General features: G+C 40.9%; 1 long non-coding RNA gene across 2 annotated transcripts; it reads left to right on the top strand.

Moving 5' to 3' along the window:
* Positions 1-11,537: 11,537 nt before the first annotated feature.
* LOC148125186 (uncharacterized) lies at positions 11,538-15,115 on the top strand. 2 transcript variants are annotated; one of them, XR_015744516.1, is made up of 3 exons: positions 11,538-11,748; positions 13,225-13,387; positions 14,868-15,115. It is a non-coding gene; the product is annotated as an uncharacterized LOC148125186 (long non-coding RNA). The 2 variants fall into 2 exon arrangements; XR_015744515.1 differs by lacking the exon at positions 11,538-11,748 and adding an exon at positions 12,738-12,813 and having other exon boundaries at positions 14,868-15,114.
* Positions 15,116-20,461: the final 5,346 nt, after the last annotated feature.

Genomic DNA, 20,461 nt, shown 5'->3' with positions numbered 1-20,461 from the left:
TGCCAGGTGATTCACCTTCCGTATGAGGAAGCAATCAGACAAAGAGACCATCAACCAGTACATGGCTGCCCTCAGGACTGCAGCACTCCATTGTGGGTTTGGAACCTACCTGGAGGACATGCTCCTCGATCAGCTAGTCTGCGGAGTCAAGGATCTCCACCTCCAAAGGTGCCTACTCGCTAAGAAAGACCTCAACCTCACACAAGCCGTCGAGGAGGCCCTGGCAGCAGAGCTGGCAGCACACTCAGCCACCGAAATCCAAGGTCCTACTTCCAAGCTAACGGCAGTTCCAGTCCACTCCGAAGAGGTGGTCATAGAGGAAGGCCCCAGTGATGAAACCGACATCCACCGCCTCGCCAACGCCAGGCAACCACAGGTAGGAGCCAAGCAAGAAAGCATCAGTCCACCCAAACACATCACCCTGTGCCTATCCTGTGGTGGATCTCACCCGAGGGCCACCTGCAAATTCAAAGGAGCCACCTGCAACATCTGCCACAAAAAGGGGCACATCGCGAGAGTCTGTCAAGCCCCTCACAACTCGGCACAAAGGCACCCTCCCTTCTCACATTCTGGACCTCAGAGGCAAGTATTGAACTGTCGCACTTACCCCCATGCCAAGCACACTTGCCATACCATTAGTAAAATCTCTCTCTCCGTTTTGTTAGAAGGTAAACCTTGTCGCATGGAGGTTGACACGGGGTCAGCGCTCTCAATTATCTCGTGGAGCACCCTCAAGAGGCTACAGCCCTGTCTATCAAGAAGCCGGCTCCAGAAGTGCCAGTTTAGCCTGAAGGACTACCAGGGGAAGGACATTCCTGTAATCGGCAGAGGCAAGTTCCTTGTCAATTTTAAAACTTTCAAAGGTCACCTACCTCTAGTGGTAGTTAACGGCAACCTCCCCACACTCTTGGGGCTTGATTGGTTTCCCCATCTCGGCCTAGGGCTAACAGGAGTCCATGCTGTCTCAACCTCTGACACTGACTCCTTATTCGCTGACTACTCAGATGTATTCAGCGAGGAACCGGGGTGTTATAACGGTACCCCTATCTCATTCTCAGTCGACCCCCAAGCAGTCCCAATCAGGCTAAAACCGCGTAGAGTCCCATTCGCTATTTGGCCTAAATTAGATGCGGAATTGGATAAATTATTAAAACAAGGGGTCATTGAGCCAACAGATTTCGCCAATTGGGAGACGCCCATTGTCACACCCCTCAAAAAAGACGGTAGCCGGAGAATTTGCTCGGACTACAAAACCACAATTAATAAGTTTTTACAAGTTAGCGCTTACCCAGTGCCCGTCATTCAGCATTTATTACACACTTTTGAACCTGGCAGCATTTTTGCCAAATTGGACATGTCTCAAGCGTATCAGCAGTTCCCTGTTGACAACCAAACAGCGGAACTCCAGACCATCGTCACTCACAGGGGTGCTTTCCGGTGTAAGCGTCTCCAATTTGGCGTAAGTGTTGCCCCTGGCATTTTTCAATCCCTCATGGAGCGGATTTTGCAGGGCCTCCCTGGCGTAGTACCCTGCTTCGACGACATCTTAGTCTCGGCCAGGGACAGACTCCAACTCTTCCAGAGAGTTCGAGCAGTGTTAGAGAGGTTCAGACAGCATGGCCTCAAATTAAAAAAAGAAAAATGTGCCATTGCCACTAGACAGGTGGACTTTCTGGGTTATAAAATTGACGCCTCAGGCATTCACCCCCTGGAGTCCAAGGTTAAGGCAATTCACGAGGCACCCACTCCAACCTCCAAAGCGGAACTGCAGGCCTTCTTGGGACTATTGAATTTTTACGCATCCTTCCTGCCCCACAAAGCATCAGTGGCAGAACCCCTGCACAGACTGTTGGATAAAAAATCGCCTTGGCACTGGGGTCACAAAGAAGACTCCGCTTTGCGCAGTCAAATCATTACTCACGTCAGAGGCGGTCCTTATTCAGTTCGACCCCAACCTTCCATTAGTGCTAGCAGCAGACGCATCCCCTTTTGGAATTGGGGCAGTGTTAAGCCACAGGCTCCCCAATGGCTCCGAAGCTCCCATCGCTTTTTTTTCCAGGACGCTCTCTGCGACAGAGAGAAATTATAGCCAAATCGATAAGGAAGCTCTAGCAGCTGTCGCAGCAGTGAAGAAATTTCACAAATTTCTCTTTGGCCACTTTTTCGAGCTGGTCACGGATCATAAGCCTCTCCTGGGTCTACTAGCTGGGGACAAACAGACCCCTCAAGTCCTGTCTCCTAGAATGACGAGATGGACTCTTTTTCTGGTGGCATACTCGTATAGACTCATACACCGTCCAGGTAAAACGTTGTCCCACGCAGACGCCCTCAGCCGCTGCCCCCTGCCGGCTCCAGTTGAAGACCCTGCACCGGTCCATGCTATTTTTGAGGTCACCCAATTGGACCTCCCCATCACTGCCCTTGACATTGCGGCCAAATCCAAGACTGACACAACGATCGCCCAGGTACTGGACTGGGTGAGGAGGGGGTGGCCGGGCGGTGATGTTGAAACCAAATTTACGTCTTTCAAGACCCGCCTACAGGAATTATCCAGTTTGCAGGGCTGTTTGCTGTGGGGCACATGAGTGGTCATCCCGACCTCACTGCGTACCCGAGTTCTGGAGGCGTTGCACGAGGGGCACCCTGGCATCGTCAGAATGAAGGCATTAGCACGCAGCTACATATGGTGGCCGGGCCTCGACGAAGACATCATCAGATGGGTAAGCTCCTGCCATCCCTGCCAGGAATCCCGTCCAGCCCCTCCAATTGCCACCCCCACTAAGTGGGAAAGCGCCAGCTCTCCGTGGTCCAGAATTCACATCGACCTAGCCGGCCCGTTGCACGGAAAAATGTTCCTGGTGGTCGTAGACTCCTACTCTAAGTGGATTGACATGGCACAACTATCCACAACCACCACACAAGCGATTACCAAGGTATTAACTCGCCTGTTTGTAACACACGGGCTTCCAGACTCTATTGTTTCCGACAATGGCCCCCAGTTCGCATCAGCCGAGTTCAGCCGTTTCGCTGCCAACCTGGGCATCTGCCACATCTTCACGGCCCCCTTTCATCCTGCCAGTAACGGATTGGCTGAAAGAGCCATTAGGACCACTAAAGAAGCTCTAGCTAGGTTCAGCAAGGAAGACTGGCACCACAAACTCTCCCGTTTCTTGATGAGCCAGCACTCAACCCCGTGCACAGTCACTAATAAGTCCCCAGCTGAGCTCCTGATGGGCAGACGCCTGCGGACTGTATTGGACAGGCTTCACCCACATTACTGCCCTGACTCTCCCCTCGCTTCCACATCGGGGGTTAGGCATTTTGTCTTACAGGAACCCGTGTTCGCGAGGAACTTCGCTGGTGACCCTCTGTGGATCCCGGGCGAGATCGTGGCCATCACCGGACCCAGGTCATATCGGGTCAGACTGGAGGACGGCCGAGTCTGGAGAAGGCACCTGGACCAGCTGCGGAGGCGCCACAGCACTCTCGTCAGCAGTGACTCAGAATTACAGACCGGGGCGAGGCCACAGCATCAACCCCACATCAGCACCAATTCCGGTGACCTGCTTACACCAGCAGCCGATCCAGGGAATCCGAACACGGACAGCGACTTCCAGATGGCTGACCAGTCCGAACCAGTCAACGGGAGCTCGTCCCCAGTGACCAGTCCTATGAGTCCCGAGCCAACCCGCACCGAGGGACGCGTTCATGACTCCCTACCGATCCAGCCTTCCCCTACAGACTCTGAACTGACAGACAACCCACCAGAGTTGCGCCGTTCTGGGCGCCAGCATAAACCTCCGGCCTACCTTAAAGACTATGCGTGTTCGCATCTGGGGGAAAGGGGTGTTATGTCCCTGGAACTCTAAGGAGTTCCCACTCAGGTCCGTTTGTGCTGCGGGGGCGGCTGTCCCCTCGCTCATTGGTTGGTTCTCCCCAGCAGCCAGCTATAAAAGCAGGCTGCGGGGTCCAACCAGTTGTTGATCGCTGCGAGCCAGTTCCAGGCTTGGCAAGCACGTTCAGTCCTTTATTATTCTAATAAAGTATTTGTTGCATCCATGCCCTGGTTCAGCCTCTCATTTCCCAAACTTAACAAGAAGAGTTCTCCACTCCTCCACAGAATACCTTATGCCACCAAATTTAAAATGTTAGACTTAGACAACCTAGAACTACACTGCCTCCGGCCCAACCTAAGTATAGTATATAAAATTATCTATTATAATGTCCTACCTGTCAATGACTACTTCAGCTTCAACCATAACAATACACAAGCATACAATAGATACAAATTCAAGGAAAACCGCACCAAACTTGATTGCAGGAAATATGACTTCAGCAACAGAGTGATCAATGTCTGGAACACACTACCTGACTCTGTGGTTTCTTCCCCCAACCCCAAAAACTTTAACCTTAGACTGTCTACTGTTGACCTCACCCTATTCCTAAGAGGTCTATAAGGGGTCCCTGACTATCTTTGTTGCTCCTCCTCTTCTTCTTCTTCTTCTTCTTCTTCTTCTTCTTCTTCTTCTTCTTCTTCTTCTTCTTCTTCTTCTTCTTCTTCTTCTTCTTCTTCTTCTTCTTCTTCTTCTTCTTCTTCTTCTTCTTCTTCTTCTTCTGTTGATTTGAACAAGATATCATTCAAAAATTCAATTTGAAACTGATTCCGGGGAATCTTCTGTTTTTTATAGAATTACCAAGTTGATTTGAACATCACATCAATTTGGTAATTCTATTTTTTTTTTTTAAAAAAAAGAAGATTCCCTGGAATCAATTTCAAATTGAATTTTTGAATAATAAGTTTCTCAAAATTACTGATTCTGATGGGATTCAATGATGAGTATCTGAACTTGAATGCTGTTAATGAAATTAGAAAGTAGGAGAAAACTTGTATCTACATATATTAAATATAAAAGTTGTTATGTTAGATGGCCAACTATGACATTTTATCTCATGTGTGTGTGTGTATGTGTGTGTGTGTGTGTGTGTGCCTGCACGCACATGCACTCTAATTGCACCTCATGCAATAGTCAAGGAGAAAGATGACCTATCTTGATATGATGGATGAGCTTATTTCAGATTGTCACTTAAAACTCAAGGAATAAAATGAAAGATGGATGTTACAATTAAATTTCCTAATTAGCAATGCTATCTGGTGAGCTTGTCGGGATAATTTTAGAACAGTTGGAAGTTATCATCTTAGCTTTAGTTTTCTACATATTTTATTCATTATTAGAAAATGGCATAAAAACCAGCAGCTTGAAATACAGGGCTGGAACAAAAAAAATACAGAAACATTATTTTCCCAGGGGCTTAAGGGCCAGTTTAAATACCCAGAAAGAGCGACTGAAACCATTCGAAATGCATAAAGGGATTTCTAAAACAGAATTGAACATCTTGAAGATGGACATCAGTTCAGCACACACAGTTCAGTTACTGGCTTTTTATATGCAGGACACTTATCTTATGTGACTGTGAGCAAGGATTTTTCCAGATTCCCTTGCTGAATATTGAACTAGCTTTGTTGGCTGAAATAGCATTGTTTCATCTCAGCATGGGTTGCTGGATCAGAGTGTGACTCATTGGTTGTGGTGAGTTATAGGTAGATCAAAGACTCCTTCAAAATACCCTCATAAATAAAGCAGGTTGTATGTCATCTCAAGTGTTTAATATATGCAGGCGAAGATGACTCTTCTTGGTTCTCAGAGACAAGCCTAGATCAAAGTGACAGCTGGCGTCCCAAAATGTGTGTTTGTGTCTAGGGGTCCATTCCTCCTCTCACTACCCAAATAAAATGAATCAATGCACTGCAGAATCAAGAGAAACAAGTTTCCTGATTAGAGTTTGAACAGGAGCTTACTTGAGAAGCAGTCATACCACAAATGCAGTACTAGAGATAAGATACTGAACTCTAAAATCACCACAATTCAGAATCTGAAAAACAACTCAGTAGGAGTTTATTTATTTATTTATTGGATTTATATTGCCACCTATACACATGTGGTGACTCAAGGCAGCTTACAGAATATAAAACCTCATTTAAAACAATAAAACTAATAAAAAAGAATCAAATAAATTAATATAATATAATATAATATAATATAATATAATATAATATAATATAATATAATATAATATAATATAATACAATACAATACAATACAATACAATACAATACAATACAATACAATACAATACAATACAATACAATACAATACAATACAATACAATACAATATAATAACATCACTCCTCACCCCTTGCCCAGGCGACAGCAGATCACATGAGCCATTTAATGGGCTCCATCCCACTCTATGTCTATATGTCTATCTCTGTCATCTCTCTCTCTCTCTCTCTCTCTCTCTCTCTCTCTCTTTATCTGTTTATCTATCTAACTATCTATCCATCCATCCATCCATCCATCATCATCTCTCTCTCTCTCTCTCTCTCTCTCTCTCTCTCTCTCTCTCTCTCTTTCTCTCTCTCTCATCTGTCTGAAGTTATGCAGAAATTACAGCTACAGTTTCAGAAATATCTTCATTTAGACAACCCAGATCAAACTGTAGCATTTTTGCTTGTCTTTGCTTATTTTAGTTTTGCATTGAGGACAGCAAAGTCCAGATAATGCAGCATCTTATAGAAAATGGCAATCTCTGGATCTGTTCTTTCTTTTTAAAACGTCCATCCGACTGCCGTTCCAGCAGGACAATTCTCAAGTCAGTTTGAGTTAGACCGGTGAAATCCTGCAGTTTGACAAGCGCTTTTAAGCCCTAAATGTGCCAGCAGATTGAACATTAGCCTTTGTCTCTGGCCAGCTGGAATGGTCACTTGGGAATAAAATCATTCAAGAAGGGATATTCCTGTTTTGTCAAAGATTTGGGGAGGGGGGAGGATCAGCGACATCAAGACCAACTATCCCTTATGCCAATAAACACTGCAATAGTTAGGGCTGTTAATTAGCCCTGAGGAAACATAATGGAAAGACTGACCAGCTTTTTTAGATTCTTTGTTGGCTTGAGAAAGTTACAGGGCTTTTAGCAATTTTCTTCCCATTTCTTAGCACATGTTTGTGAAACAATATCTTTTTTAAGCTCGAAAGTACATTAATGCTACCTGAGATACATGTTAATAAGTTATGATGTATTCTGTCACACCACAAGTCTGGTGCATTGCACTTGAATTTTTTTCAGAGCTATTCAGAAATCCAGGGTGTGAGTGTACACAAGCACACCTCCCTATGTGTTTATACTCTTATAAAATGATTGAATACTGTGGAAATGACCTCTTGGGGTTCATCCATCCATTACATTAACCTGCTGGCTACAAAATCTTTGAAAAATGAAGAGCAAATTAATCAAATTAGAATCGCTGACCTTGGCTGATCTCAAAAAAGTTAGCCAGGGTTGTACCTGGTTCATTCCAGGATTGAAAACTATTGGGAAAGCAAAGCAACAATAAGAACAACAACATAGACCTGTACACTAGACTGAGAAGCTAAACAAGAAGCAAGCAAATATAAATCCCCCCCTCAAAAAAATACAATTACATACCACCAAGTCACCAACTGTTGAGCTTGATTCAAGGAAAACTTGCTTTATACAAATTAGTATAAAGCTGTCTGGGAATAAAAATACCATTAGTTACAAATTTACAGTCAATATTATGACAGTTGTATTTTAGGATTTTTGGAGGACATCAGATTGTCCATTCTGTCTCCTGATGTTTTTAAAAGAGAACAGGCTATTTCTCTGCAGAAGAACTAAGACAAACTGACATGGAAGAAGTTTCTTCATAACCTTTTAACTACATACCCTGTGAACGTACAGCAAGCAATCTTACTTGTTCTTCTGCCCTTTTTCATCCAAAAGATATTTTATTCCTGGAGTCATCTGTGTATACTAAAGATGTCCAGTTCCTTGAAACCTTCCTTCTTAGATCTTGTATTCCAAATCATTTTGTGCCAAGTCACTTCTCTGATGTTGCTCCTCTTCTCCTGAGATGTTTCCTCCTCCATACTTATTAATTTATTCACTTGGCCTTGTTCTTGAGTTTTTAAAATATTGTACTTGTTTTAAATACACATCTTTACAAGCACCTGAGCAGCAAAGATGAAAACCCAGAACTCTCTCAAATATTCTTTCTTTCTTTCTTTCTTTCTTTCTTTCTTTCTTTCTTTCTTTCTTTCTTTCTTTCTTTCTTTCTTTCTTTCTTTCTTTCTTTCTGCCCATCATATATCTATCTATGCATCCATTTATCTATCTCCCTATTCATCAATCAATCCGTTATCATCTATCCCCATCTCTATGTCTTTTTCTAAAGACAGTTATCTATTTCTGTCTCAAATCCATCCATCTATCTATCTATCTATCGATCCATCTATCGATCCATCCATTATCTATCTATCTATCTATCTATCTATCTATCTATCTATCTATCTATCTATCTATCTGTCTATTGTGTATATCTTGCATAATTAGTTATAAATTGTATTATTATGTCTATGGCCATCTCTTTTAAGTAAACTTGCCAGTGAAATAGGAAGGAAAATGAGGATGCAGAACTCTCCCAGAATTCACAAATAAATCAGCCTGAATGTTTGGAACAGCAAGTCCTAAATCAAAGATTAACATTTCAAATAGGAACCATTAGAGGGAAGACGAGTGTGATTTCTACAGAAAACCTTTAGGCAGGAGAGAGGTCCCTCTAACCAGAGTGCAGTCATGTTGGATTATAGGAGTAAGAAAGGAGCTGTCCTAGTTATCATTCAGCCACAAAAGATGATTGAAAGGTTAACTTGGATAATTGGGACTTTATAAGGAAAAAATAAATGTAGACCGGAATGCTTCGGATTAGCATTTCAGTCATTGTAGATGTCTTTCCCTGTGGTATTCATACATGACAATGCTCTTCATTTTTCTTTCCTCATCTAGGCATCAGAGCTCTGTGGCTGCAGAGCATGAAATCATTGAGGAGTTGCTTATTAAGTTTACTTTTCTTCAGCAAGTCTGTACTTCATCTCAGTTTTTTTTTTTGAAATGTCCTTCTTCTGCTTGAAAGATGACATTTTGGCTCTACAAGGAATGTCAATCACAATGGGAACAGAGCAATTCCCCCCCCCCCCCTACTTGGTGCTGGCTGTGAATTAAAGGACAGTAACTCATGACATGCCAGAACTTTTGTGCTTCTTCTTCTTCTTTTTTTTTTTTGATGTCTCCTTCTGCAATTATCTCAACTTGCTGCCAAGGGAGGCAAATCACTCAGATGAGCCAGACCTGGCTAGGTTGCCCAGTTTGCAAGCAGAGAAATCTGAAGGTTGGAAGAATTTGAAGGTATACTGTATGATGATGGTTGATCTATCCATCTCTTGGCCATGTGTGACAGCCAAGAATTGAGAAGAACAACAGCAGCATCAATCTTTTCATTAAATAAAAGATGTGCTGGCTGGGGAATTCTGGGAGTTGAAGTCCACATACCCTAGAATTATCAAGGTTGAGAACACTGGTCTAAAGAAATTACGTTTGATGTGACAGCACTCCAACTATAGAATTTATCCCTCCATAACAGTTAACAGATAACAGATAATCAGAGTTGGAAGGGACCTTGTAGGTCTAGGTCATCTAGTCCATCCCCCCACCCAAGCTGGAGACCCTATACCATTTCTGATATTTGGCCTTTTCACTCTTCTTCCCCAAAAGATAAGAATTCATTACCGGGGCATTTATTCCTGACTGTCTTAAAAATCATCTTCTTAAAGTGAACTCCATTTTTAAATTTGTGATGTGTTAAATCCTGCTTTAATGAATTTCTTTTGCTTTGTTTTCCATGTTATTTCATTTATTAAATATATTTTCCATCCATCTCATCACAAGGTGACTCGGAATGGCTTACAATGTTAAAGAGAATAAAACAATACAATTTGTATACGATAATAGGCCACTTTTTTGTCTTTTTTTTTGATGCTCAAGTTAATTTGCAATAATGTAAGAGTTTACTATGATGGTTTTATTTAAGGCAACCTCGTCTTCCCCATTGCTCAGTACATCACTTTGTGATTGTTCAATATTTTGAATTATTTTATAATATGCATTCATTTAATGTATAATTGATTTATTTAATTTATTTAATTTAACTTTAGAATACTTTAATTGCATACATTAATTAATGTATACAATGCATATAAATAGTATAATGTAAAATAAATATCAGCCAAAGAAAAGAGACCCAGGAAATTTTAAGAGCTGGCGTCATGGCTTCTGATCTAGTTTGCTTGGCAATTACACTATCAGTAGGCAGTACCACAATCTATTTCATCCTTATTCAGATTCATCATATACAGCCAGATATTGTATAGGATCTCCTATTTGAGCAGGGGGTTGGACTAGAAGACCTCCAAGGTCCCTTCCAACTCTGTTACTCTGTTATTTTGTTTATAGGGTTGAAACTGAACTCATTGACTGTTGCCCTTCAGATGACTGTTAGAATTCAGTGCTGTAGGCTACTCCTTCTGCCTACCAGCCACCTCCAATTTGGCAATTTGAATCTCACCAGGCTCAAAGGTTGACTCATCCTTCCATCCTTCCACGGTGGGTAAAATGAGAGGACCCAGGTTGTTGAGGGAGATAGGCTGACTCTGTAAACCACGTAAAGAGGGCTGTAAAAGCACTGTGAAGCAATATATAAGTCTGCTATTGCTATATACAATGGCACCTAATAGTATTTGTATTTGTTTATTTATATTTATATGTTAGATTTGTGGGCTGCCCATCTAACCTAGAAGTGACTCTAGAAAAAGTTGTGTAGAATTTATCAGGCTATGTGTACAATCCATTTTCCTTTAATGCTTAAAGTTGTTGTTCCGAAAGTGCTGGACTGTACCTTTTTCATGCTAGGCAATTAAGGCACAGTTTGTTTGTTTTTTATTAATATAGGACGGCCTACATTTTCCCCACTATTAACACATTCTTTGTCTGCATTACAAAGATTGCAGTCCAGACTTGGCCAGCGATGTTTCTGCTTGTTTGCGGTTTTCTTTCTCCTAAAAATCTTAATCGTGGCTTCTTTTGCAAACCTACCGTATTTGTCAAGACAAAAACCCTGTTGAACTCGTTAGAACTTACATCCAGGCAAATGTGTTAAAAATGGGCTCCTACGTGTGTTTTGGCTTGTTTGCGGTATCAGTAATTGCTGACTGGAAAAAAAAAAAGCTTGATAATCATCATGTATATAGCAAGAAGAACAATGTTTTGGGAAACTAGTCAGGTAAGAAAAAGCCTTTCAAAGCAAACACCTTATGCTGAAATTTAATAAACAGGGAGCCAAACTTTAAAAAGAAAAGTAAACAATTTCTTTGGTGCCAGGATGAATTATTTATTGTTTTGAAGACACAGATTGTTTCGAGCAGATTAATTAAAGTACACAACTTCTGTAAACAACTATGTTTTTTTTTATTATTATTATCATTATTTGTGGGAAGGGTGATTCATCATTTGCTGCCTGCTTAAAATGGGAAATAGCCATAAAAGGAGAAAAAGGGCAATGCTGACCAGATATAATTAGAACAGTATGAGAAGTTGATAGCAAATATGATTTTTCTTTTCTTTTCTCGGCCATATACAATGCCGTTGCCAAGCAAATTACATTCTGTTTGCAAATGACTAAATAGATTACTCTGACATTCACTTTATCAGGCAAAAATAAATCAAGAAACCGGAATTCCTTGGAACTGCAAGCAACTTGGAAAATGCAAATTACGGTAACGATTGGGTGGAAATGTAGAATGGCTTTTTATTGCTGGTAGAAGAGTTGCAATCTAGATGGGAGGGAAAAAAATGCACCTAGCTGTTTAAACTCAGTTCTCATATTTGCCTAATAAAGAGGCATTGTATAGCATGGCTGATTTGCATTCTGGCCAATGTGGTATGTCCGGATTGACTTTCTTAACCTCTTTAGAACAATAAATTAACATCCAGGGAAGGGCTAATATTTTCTGCCTCTCCTTTGCAATGGAAGATGTGTGACAATTGTGGGAGCCAAGCAACATGGGGAGAATTGAATTGGGGCATACTTTATCTTCTCGGAAAGTGTGAAGTTGGGCATACTTCCCGCCTCTTGGCTGCAATGCTGTAAGCAGTCATGCTCAATGTACCAGAATGTACCAGAATGCATTATTTGAGAGATAGATTAAAAACCACAGTCTTCCTGCAGTGAATGTTCCAGGCTCAACACAACCTGAATGGTGTTGTTCCAGATTTACTGATGCCTAAAAGGGGTCTCCAAGTTATTAAGAAAAAAGAAGCAGAGAAAAATGAAGAGGAAAAAGGAAAATGGAAAGGGGGGGCGGGGAGAGAAGGAAAGGAGAGGAGAAAAAAATAAAAAGTTTCCACTGGATACAGGGTTTAATTTTATTTCAAAATGTGTCTAAATGAAAGTTACAATGCAATAAAATTTAAAGTATATGTTTATTGTTAATTTTTTTTGTTTATTTATTAATTGGCACAAAACTATAGTGTCATTTCAAAGGAAGTCATTCATATTCAGTTTACTTGATATTGATGTAGTGTATTCAAATACAGACTTCTAATACTACATTCCTATTGGTTAGTTAATACAGCATAACGATTGGTTAAGAACAACTAGTTCCAATTGGCCGCATAAGCGGTGGGAAGTTTAAACACATGCCATTGGTTGCGAGCCACAAGCAGCCGCTATAAAAAAGGCTGCCACGGCTCAACTTTAGTTGAAGTTCTGGTTACTAATAAAGAGCTGATTTCAACTCCGGTATCCGAGTCCGCTTTGTCTTGGCGATAGAACAATTACGGTATGAATGCTATAGGAATGAAGGGAGGGAGAGGAAAGGAAGAGAAGGGAAGGGAAGGAGAGAGGGAGAAGGAAGGAAGGACCCAGGTTATCTTTGCCTTCTGGCGACTAATTTTGTTGACAAATATATGGAAGCATATGTTTCCTATTGTCTTCCACTGGGATGATGGATGATTTCTCAATACAGCTACCAGCCCTAGAATTTCCAGATAGTAAAGTACCTCAATGGTCCTCAAATAGTTAAAGCAATGTAATGTGCCCACAGAGGTAGGCAGTATTAAAATGTGAAGTTCCTCAGGCATATTTCCCCTTTCAAATAAAGCCATGCTCCAAGAATAATATAAACTGCTTCCTTGTTGACCAATTTTACTAAGAACCTGAATGCAGTAATCTGCTTTCTTGCTTTGAGAAGACTTCTAGCTCAAAAACTGAAGGACGTGAAGAGACAAAATGAAGGAGGTTAACAAGTCCATGTTTGAGATCTGAATGCTGTCATGAGGGCACGGTGAGCTCCCATCCTTCACTCCAGCTCCTGCTTGGGACATGAAAGGAGTCCCCAACTTGGTGTCCCTCAGGTAATGATAATGTCACCAACTAATCCTTTCAACCTGAAAGTTGGTTTTTCCCCCTTACTATTCCACAATAATGCATTTTTAACTTTCTTCTTCCCTCCCTTTTCTGGCTCGGGCACAGCAGATTCATTATGATTAGTTTGCCAGCTGCATATTTGGTAGTGCACATATAATCATCACGAAAAGACATTGCAAGGTTAGAAAAATATTGCTACAATTTACTCCAGCGACCCTGTTGTTACTCAAAACTCAACTGACTGCATCCAAGATTGGCCTTGAAAGCCAAATGCAATGCAAAGCAACCAACTATATCCTTAGAATTGGAACATGTCAGAAATAATATGTGAATTGATGTGCCTCTGGTCTAAAGTTCTTTGCATTTCCCTCCATTTTTTTTGTCGTGAAAGAAGGGTGTTGTTGTTGTTGCTGTTTATAAATTTCCCAGAAACACATCTCTGCCTGATGCAATCCTCTCTTTATCACCATTAAGCCAAAATATTTGGAATTATGTTATTTAAATCTAAACTCTGGTTTAAAAGGACTGGAACCAAACTCCCCGTGTTTTTAGAGAATTGTTTTGACCTAGGCTTTCCAAAGTCATGAAGTAGATTCCACGTCCCAATAAAACCCCTTTTATTTAAGTTAAAGGGAATTTCTATCCAGCAAAGTCCCAGCAAACTGTCTTTCGTGAGTTGCCAGGACAATATCTTCCAAATGCTACACTATAGTAGCAATTATTTGGCAAGAAGTCAGGAATAGATCTTCACTCTAATGAACTGAACTAATTGTCTTCTGCAAACACCACTCCCCTTTCACTCCTCTTTATTCCCTGTGGGAGAGGCTATTCACTGTCCACCCGAGCCTTTACTCCCAAGTCGACCCTTGTTCCTTAACTGTCCTCTTCTCCTGGCAGCTCTGTGCATGCACACACTGGGAACAGGCGCCAGCTCTTCTTCTGTCCTACTGATCTCCAACTCTGAAGTCAGCCGATAACTGTCAGATGGCCCTGGCCTCATCTCTGCCTCCAATGCAGAGCACTCACCAGAGATTTCCCCAGACTCCAGGACTGCCCCATGTTCCTCCTCAAAATCATCACTCTCCAACTCCACTGCCAGTTCTGCTAGCTACTGGCGGGCTACAACAATAATGAGCAGGATATTTTGAAAGTATCATGGTTCAAGGAATTACTAAATACCCATGATATTGTGACTGCAGAAACAATTCGATAATGTTATAATAATGCTTCTAAATATTGTCACCTATTGTTTACTGTAAGTAATGAAAGCACTTGTGTTGCCTGATGGTTTTGCTGGGGTGACATTCTCTTAATTTCTTCAAAGTTGTCATCCTTTTAAAGCAACCATCAGGGTTTTAAAATTAATTTAGAGTTTCTTTACTGATGTTATTGAACTTCATTTTTACAAAGCTCCCAAGGGTGCTGTCAATATTGTTCTCTAATATATGTTTCTCTATTATTCTACAGACTCTTGAGGGAAGTCTTCGGGAAATAAAAATGTTCATGGTGTCATCTCTTGGGATTTTAAAGCAGACAAATTTAAGAGAGTTGCAAAAAATAACAATAATGGAAAAATTGAAGTACAGTAAAAGAGAGACATTCACACAGAGTCTTTATCATGAACGTTCACTTTGATATCCTCCTCCTCCTCCTCCTCCTCCTCCTCCTCCTCCTCCTCCTCCTCCTCCTCCTCCTCCTCCTCCTCCTCCTCCTCCTCCTCTTCCTCCTCCCGAACTGAAAATAAAAAATCTATCCCAATAATGACTAAATATAAATCATTGGATGAGTTAAATATAAACTGAAATCATTGCTGGGATACCATGTGTTCTGAGCTGCCAAAAGACTTAACAAAAAACTCTTGGAATTGCACTGTTAAAAGGTTTAATTTTTTGGCTGAATACCACTGTTATGCCCATATTATTTAAAAACTCATGCATACAATTTTCTCAAAGGAGAGGTTATTAGCACCCAGATACTTATCTAAAGAGTCCATTGAATAGTAGAGTAAGCTTGAGTACGTTTAACAAGCTTGAGTATGTTTAACAAGTATTTTCGCCAAAAGCCAGCCAGCAACAGAAATATGGAATTTTAATATTTTATAGTAAGGGGGGATAATCCCAATTTCATAAATCAATATGTCTGGTGGGCAGGGATTATGGAGATGGTAGTCTAAATCTTGGGCAAATATCACATTATCCACCTTTTTTTCCTGGGCAAACTAAGATGCAGTGTGAAGATGCATACCCGCGTTTCTCTAAAAACAAGACCTAGTCTTACTTTCTTTTGGGATCTGAAATAAGCACTAAGACTTATTTTCAGGGGATGTCTTATTTTTTCCATGTATGGGAGCCCACTTCTGCTTGCTCATGGTGGCACAGGAGGCTGCACAGCATACCAGTGCTGCCACCATGAAGCAGGGGGTGATGGAGACATGTGCCATGCACTGGCTTACTTCATGGCCCCCACAGCCAGGCCGCCCATGTCCCAACATTTGCCTCTCCTCGCGGCAGCAGCTCCACCAACCCCATCCAGCAGGACTCCATGTGGTTGCTTCCCACTTCTTCTGTTTGCTTGCAGCCACAACAGAGCAGGAGACCAAGTGATGTGCCAGTGTTGTGACCACAAAGCAGTTGGCATAAATGATCTGGCTCTGAGGTAAGCCAGTGTGGGGTGCATGGGGCAGCTCGCCCCCCTCACCGTACCTCATGTTGGCAGCACCACAAGCAACCAGATGGAATGGGCAGCCAACCAGCTGCAGAGGCACTGAAGTAGGGCTTATTTTGGAGGCGGGCTTCAATTAGATGCATGTGTAAAAACATGCTAGGGCTTATTTTTTTTGGATAGATCTTACTTTGAGGAAAACAGGGTATTAATAGTGGAAAGTGCTTTCCTATTTAAGATTCAGTTAATAATGGTTAGTGGAGACTATGTTTACACTATTTTAACATGCAAATCTCCACTCCCATAACATTTTCATAATAATCTCTGCTGGCGCAAACATGCATAGCTCCAATTAATACTAATAAGGGCTTGGTGCTCTGCAGACAGAGGACACACAGTGTGAACTCCCTCAGTTGAAATTTAGAAAATGGTAAGGAAAACATTGGTATCCCTTAATGGTAATCTCATAATATAAATACAGCTTGTGTTTCTTCTCCTGGGTTTCTTTTATATGCAATTAGCAAAATGCTAGGTTTCAGGATACACAGTTTGCGGCTGAAAAGAAACTGAAGATTTATGCATTGCAAAGAGATTCATTCTATGGTTTCAGTCCATAAGGACAAGTAGAATTCATAGTTGAGTTTGGCAGGATTTTCCCCATTGTTTCATATATATCCATAAAGTGGGGAATTTTTTTTTATTTCTGCCCTTAGAAGGAGAAAAAAAAATGTAGAAAGCTGAAATACGATTCCTCTTCAAGGTTTTGAATAGTTTTTGTGAAACTGCTTCTGGACTCAGTGATATTTTCAGCTCAACTAATCAGATTTTCAATACTGTGTATTCACAGTTCAGTTGTATTGAGGGGTAGTTCTGTGCTTCCATCTGTCAGTGACATCATTTTGCTTGATTCTTCAGAGGAATAATCCTTTTATGCAATCAGTGATGTACTAAACAAGATTTCCACCATCCCGGGTTCATATTAATATCAGATAGCAATGATGGGATATAGGATATTTTCTTGAGTTTCTTTCCACTTTCTTCCCAAACTTAAATGGATTTTTAGTTAAAATTGATGGTCATCAATTTGTTCATTTACATAATCATTTACCTCTAGAATTATTCTAAACATATTGAGTTCAGCCTTGTGGATGAAACCTTCAGCCTTGTAGGGTGGATGTGATACTTTATGAAAAAGGATTGCTCTTTTTTAGGGTTGAGTAAAGCACTTTTTTCTACTCAGGAAACAATTGTCTAGAAACCAAAGAAGGACATAGTTGCTTCCATTGAAACTTTAAGAAGATAAGCATAAATCACAGGTGTAAGTTGAAACTTGGAGACATTTCTTAAAGGTTATGTAAGCTATGTTTGACCAAATTGCCCATAAGGGTCAACTTGTTTCTGTAATTTTCAGGAATTCAGGTATCTGCCTGTACTTGGATTGTGTAACAATCAGTACACATTTTATAGGAAAGTAATAAGATGACCTACTTACTAATCATTGCACTACAGGTATTCATAGAATGGACAGAATCAAGGCAAAAAGATAAGTTCCTGAGTTTCCCAGAAGTATTCAATGTATTTTGATCCCGAAAGGTTCCTTTCAGCCTTCCAGCTTGAACAAATATTCCAAAGTGTTTGTTCAAGATTAAAAAAAAAAAAAAAAAGCACAGTGATTTGAGTGGCAACATTTTACGGGATCCCAACACTAGAAGTAATTTCAAAGTTGGCTGTTTGTGCTTGCCAGCAGACAATTTCAGCTGTCACAAACTCAACACAGTTTTAACTTGGGGTCAGAATTTGGAAATCCTGGGACATTCTACTCTCCAAAGTGTGTTAATAGAACATGGGGACTCTTTTCAACAGCCATAATGTAGGCTCACTGTCAGTGTTCTCCACAAATATTTCTGGATTGTTGCCCATGGAGTCAGCAAATGGGGACATTGACTGACCACAAGTTGAATAGCTGCATGAGTAAAAGACTAGGTTTACTGAGGTTTCCAATATATATTTAACTGACTCACACATAAATTAGTCAACCAAGTTCACCAACCTTCCCCATGTCTTATGAAGTCAGATGTCTTGGTAAATTTAGGAGCTAGAGGGGAGCAGTGGTTAGAATGCAATATTGCAGGCTTTGGCCATCCATTGCCAAGAGTTTGATCCTGACCGGCTAAAGGTGGACTCAGCCTTCCATCCTTCCGAGCAGAGGTGGGTATTCAGCAGGTTCTGACCAGTTCTGGAGAATTGGTAGCAGAAATTTTGAGTCATTTGGAGAACCGACAAATACCGCTTCTGACTGGCCTCCCCCATCTATTCTCTGTCTCCCGAGTCCCATCTGATTGGCTGGGTCTTCTTTTGTTGCCCTGCACAGGAGAACGGAGCTGGAAAGCAGGTTAGTGGGGTGGGGAGGGAATGAGATTTCGCAATAACCTTCCCCCAAGAGTGGGGTGGGGATGGAGAATTTATAGTATCTTCCCCTGACATGCCCACCAAGCCACACCCACCAAGCCACACCACACCCACCAAGCCACACCCACAGAACCAGCAGTACAAAAAATTGAATTCCACCAGTGCATTCTGAGGTTGCATTTCATAGTACTTTACAGCATTCTCAAAGTGGTTAACCAGGTCAGCATATTTTCCCTAACAATCTGGGTCCTCATTTTACTGACCTCGGAAAGATGGAAGGCTGAGTCAACCTTGAGCCAGTCAGGATTGAACTCCTGGAAGTGGACAGAGTTTGCCTACAATGCTGCATTCTAGCCACTGCGCCACCATAGCCTCTGAATAAATTGAAGTGCTATTGCTAATGTCTGGGACTGACTTTAAACATTTTAACAGAGGTGGTATTCAGCAGGTTCTGACCAGTTCTGGAGAACCGGTAGCGGAAATTTTGAGTAGTTCACAGAACCGGTAAATACTACCTCTGACTGGAGATTTTACAGTATCCTTCCACTGCCACGCCCACCAAGACATGCCCACAGAACCGGTAGTAAAAAAAAAAATTGAATCCCACCACTGCATCTTACCGTGATGTGGAAGTGACTCTTGTCTGCACCAATAAGTAATTACTGGGCAGGGATTTTCTTAAGTTTGATATTCCAGCCATTGAATCTGGGAGATTTATGGAAAGTTGTTTCACCAAGGAGATTAAATTATACATCCCTGTGACACCGAATGTTTGTAATGGGGCTTAATTTGGGGGGGAGGGAATTCTTGACTTTTATCTTCTGCGGCTTATTGCATTCATCATTGCTAAGACATCATGTTTTGATTACAGCAGTAATAAGACACCTGCATGAAACTCTCATTGCTAGCCATTTCATCACTAGCAATAATCATCAGATTAGTTATTCCTCTGTGGTCCTCCATCATAAAATAGACTTTGGGATATAAAAATGAGGTTAAGTTGAATTTTCATGGGGTTCATCTTTTGCAGCAAAAGATGACATTTGGGAGGGAAAGATATAAAGTATGTTCTGAAAGAGCAGTTCTGTCTTAGAAATAATTGCATTTTTTGATAAAAATGGAGAAACTTTCTCCTCTCTGACCAAACTACTGAGAGTTTTCCTAATTGTTTTAACTCATTCTTCCAAAACAGCTTCGGAAGTTTTTCAAACAGCCTTTTTTTTTTTTTTTGGCTGAATGACTAAGTGCTGTTTTTTTTTTTTTAAAACTAAGATGAGTTTACCAGCATTCAATTTTAAGATCTATGCTTGCTAATGCAAGATAACCAACCCTTTCTTTGTTGCACTGAAGTGCTTTATACTGGCATTTATTTAATTATTCTGCCAGATTAACATGTCTGCAGTTCATGAAAGCTGAATAATTTGTCCCCTTATAAAAATGTATTCACTGTACATTAACTGAACTCAACATAGCCATTGTTAATTTTTCTTTTCCTATGCAGCAGCATTATGAAAACTAAGTAGGGATTATAGCTGTATTTATAAAAGCTAATTACTCTTTAATACAAGGATGCACTCTTATGATTGGAGACTTTATTCATGAAACCCATAATATGATAAATGTGAAAAAACAAATATGGTTATTTGTAATATGTAATTTGTAACATGAAATTTTAATAAAGAAGTAGGATCTGGTTGACTGATTGATCTGATTGTGTTTTTACTTCTCTTAGGGTTGTATATTTATTTATATATAAATAAATCTCTCTCCCTCTCTGTTTATATCAACACCATCAGTGACTTAATAAAAACAAAGTTTATTAATAAACTTATTATTCAAATACGTTTTTCTATCTGTCAGTCTGTTTTTCTCTCTGTCACAGAGGTCTCCAAGCTGGCAGGAGAATTCTGAGAGTTGAAGTCCACAAGTCTTAAACTTGCACGTTTGGGGACCCCTGCTCTATCATAGTTATGTTCAAAGTTTTCTTTTTT

This window comes from Pseudonaja textilis, chromosome 8, assembly GCF_049901715.1.
Source record: "Pseudonaja textilis isolate UNSWEBS1 chromosome 8, rPseTex1.2, whole genome shotgun sequence".
Lineage (NCBI taxonomy): Eukaryota > Metazoa > Chordata > Lepidosauria > Squamata > Elapidae > Pseudonaja > Pseudonaja textilis.
Note: the sequence above shows the minus strand (reverse complement) of the source record. Positions and strands in the feature narration are given on the sequence as shown.